Source organism: Heteronotia binoei, chromosome 1 (genome assembly GCF_032191835.1).
Source record: "Heteronotia binoei isolate CCM8104 ecotype False Entrance Well chromosome 1, APGP_CSIRO_Hbin_v1, whole genome shotgun sequence".
Taxonomy (NCBI): Eukaryota; Metazoa; Chordata; class Lepidosauria; order Squamata; family Gekkonidae; genus Heteronotia; species Heteronotia binoei.
Genome location: NC_083223.1, coordinates 257,307,559 through 257,310,651, shown reverse-complemented (window position 1 = coordinate 257,310,651; position 3,093 = coordinate 257,307,559). Strand labels below are relative to the sequence as shown.

Below are 3,093 nucleotides of genomic sequence, written 5' to 3'. Positions count from 1 at the left end.
AAGGGGGTGGTCCAACGGAAGTGCCGTGCATCAAGGGAGAGGAGGCGGGCGTATGCAGATCACCGAGCCCGGCATTCCAAGCGGTGAAATTTACAAAACCGCCTTTCAGGAGGCTGCTAACCGGGAAGGCGGAAAGAGCGGCGGCTTCGGAATGCAGCGGGAGGTGGCTCGCTTGGCCTGGAAGCTCTTCGGTATCGCTTCTCGGTCATTTGGTTAAGATCAAGTGTAGTATTTGGTAGCTGCACATGGTCAGCCTTTTGTTTAAATCATGTGTGGTTTCTGGGTGCCGCACATGATCTTTATTATTCACTTTCTTCTTTAATGTTTGCATCATGCCTGGAAAGTGGGAGCCAATGCATGATCTTAGTATTCACGTTATTCTTCTTCCCTTTAAAGCGACAAACATTCTCTAAATTAAAGTCAATCTGTTCTTATCAGTTTAATATCTGATACGTCCTCTATCTGAGGACTATATATTAAATGGATTTTTGGGACTGGGAGATGGAATAGGAGCTTGCTACGTAAAATAGATTGAGAATTCTTTTTTCCTTTCTCTTCCTGTTTCTTTGCGGCCTTAAGTTTGCTATTAAGCAGAACTCCAGAAAAATGAAACTGTGAAGTTGGGCTTCTTTTAGAACACGCCGACCTACGGGATGCTACAGTTGTGAGGATGACACCCTAAATCATGCATTAATTGGGCTGTGGGATATAGATGTTCTCCTCCCCCATTTTATCATCTCACCTAATCCAACACTTCCTGTAAAGAATTTGAGAATAGAGGTTGCCAGCAGCACACTTAAGAATCTCTTCTAACTCCTTCATGGCTGCCCTCCCCAGTTTTAATCTCCTTGCTATTTCTTGATGATGCAGCCAAGGAATAGAAAATCCTCTAACAACGTAACAATTTCAGTTTGTTTGTGTGAACTTTAATTCCCCAGTAGAAGAAGAAATTGGATTTATATCCCACCCTCACTCAGAGTCTCAGAGCGGCTCACAATCTCCTTTTCCTTCCTCCCCTACAATAGACACCCTGTGAGGTGGGTGGGGCTGAGAGAGCTCTCACAGCAACTGCCCTTTCACAGAGTCATAAAGTTGGAAGGGACCTCCAGGGTCATCTAGTCCAACCCCCTGCACAATGTAGGAAACTCACAAACACCTTCCCCTAAATTCAAGGAGTTGTCCTCTCATAGGAGTTGTCCTTGAAAGGGCAGCTGCTGTGAGAGCTCTCTCAGCTGTGATGATAAAGTGGGGGAAGAGAAGGTGCATATGCCATTCTCAAGTTCTTTGCAGAAAGTGCTGGATTAAAAATCAAACTTTTTTGTGTCCCGCAGCTCAATTACAGCTGGCTCTCCAGCACTCCCGGAGTTGCTTAACTGTAACTAAGATTCTGCTGCCTTTCAGATTTTGCAATCTGACAATCAAATCTGTAAAGAAGGCTGCTGCTGGCCTGCTCTGGCATCAGCCAGGAGAGGCTGCCTGCCGCACACGGATCCAGCCCAGGCAGAGAAGGCCAGGATGGGAAACAAGCAACAGGTTTTTCCTTGGGGAAGGGGGACTCTGATGCCCCCAAGTACTAGCTAGAAGATACGTGCCAATTGAGGGCGCAAACCGGTCTGTGGCGCACACCTTGATTTCCCTGCAGGCTTCCAAGAAACTATGATTCCCAGGTCCCCCAGCAGCAGCTCCGGGTTTCTGAGCGGGGAAAGGAAAGAGGGAGCGGGGAATTAAAAAATCGAAACCAAAGTTGAGTAAGGAGGACCAGATCAGGAGGCGATGGAGCCAGGGGTATGCGAGGTGCAAAAAGAGGGAGGAGGCACATGAGAAGTCGGCCAAAAGAGCCACAGAGCAGTCGTGGGAGGAGGGGGACGTGCTAGAATTCCACCCCTGAATGGAAGACCACCAAGGAAGTCCAGGGTTGCTTCGCAGAGGCAGGCAATAGCAAACCACCTTTGTTTGCCTCTTAACATTAAAACCTCATGGTAGGGGCCTCTGTTGTAGTCCTATGGGTGCTGTGGTGCCTGTTGAATATTTCTGGTGCCCACTGAATGTTTTAGAAAGTGGGCAGGGGCAAGTGGGGCTTGTTCCCAGCTAGGCTTTTGATTGGCTGTGCAGATTTTTAAAAAAATGTTGCTTTGGCAGCACCTGCCATTACAGCACTAAGATCTTTGCTGTGTGACCAGAGGTAAGATGCAGCAGCCATGTTGCCTCTGGAGGGCAGGATTATGCTAAGATTAGCACCTAGAGGGAGTGGGAGTTTTGCTAACTCAGCCACTGCAGGATAGATTCTCCCTTGGAAGTTCTTTCAGAGGAGAACAGTGACTTCCAGATCAGCAAAAGAATACTCTGGATGCTGCAGAATCCAGGTCTGAGTCAGTGACGCTGGCAGGGAGATGGAGAGAGTAGCTATTTCAGCTGAAGGAAGAGTGTGTTCCAAGATTGCCTGTGCGCATGGTATCAGGCAAGGACAGAATCGCAAAGGCCAGCTTTTGGGCATCTTGTGTTGAGTGCTTCTGAGCAGGTGTGAAGAGCGCCTTTCTACTGAGGTGGAACTTTCAAAACAACTATGCTGATGGTCTGATCCATTTTGGTGTAGTGTAGAGAACCAGTCTGGTGTAGTGGTTAAGTGAGTGGACTCTAATCTGAGAGAACTGGGTTTGATTCCTCACTCTGCCGCAAGCATCTGCTGAACGACCTTGGGTCAGTCTGAGTTCTCGCGGAGCTGTTCTCAGTTTCTGTTAGAGCTCTCTCAGCACCATCTATCTCACAGGGTGTCTGTTGTGGGGAGAGGAAGGGAAAGGAGATTGTAAACCACTTTGAGTGAAGAGGTGTGTTATAAATCCAATTTCCTCTTCTGCTTCTTCAGATTTTCAAGGATTTCAAGCATAGGATTTTCAAGGCAAGAGACACTCAGAAGTGGTTTGCCATGGGCTGCCTCTTGGTCTCTCATCCAAATACTAACCAGGGCCGACCCTGCTTAGGTTCTGACCAGATCAGGCTAGCCTATGCTATCCAGGTAGGACTGATTAAACAAGGGCTTAAACTCTGTACAGACAATGTAGTGGTAGAAAGTGTTGTCAAATCACAGCTAATTAA

General features: G+C 47.6%; 1 pseudogene; it reads left to right on the top strand.

Moving 5' to 3' along the window:
• Window positions 1–384: 384 nt before the first annotated feature.
• On the top strand, window positions 385–563 carry LOC132589164 (U2 spliceosomal RNA; annotated as a pseudogene).
• Window positions 564–3,093: the final 2,530 nt, after the last annotated feature.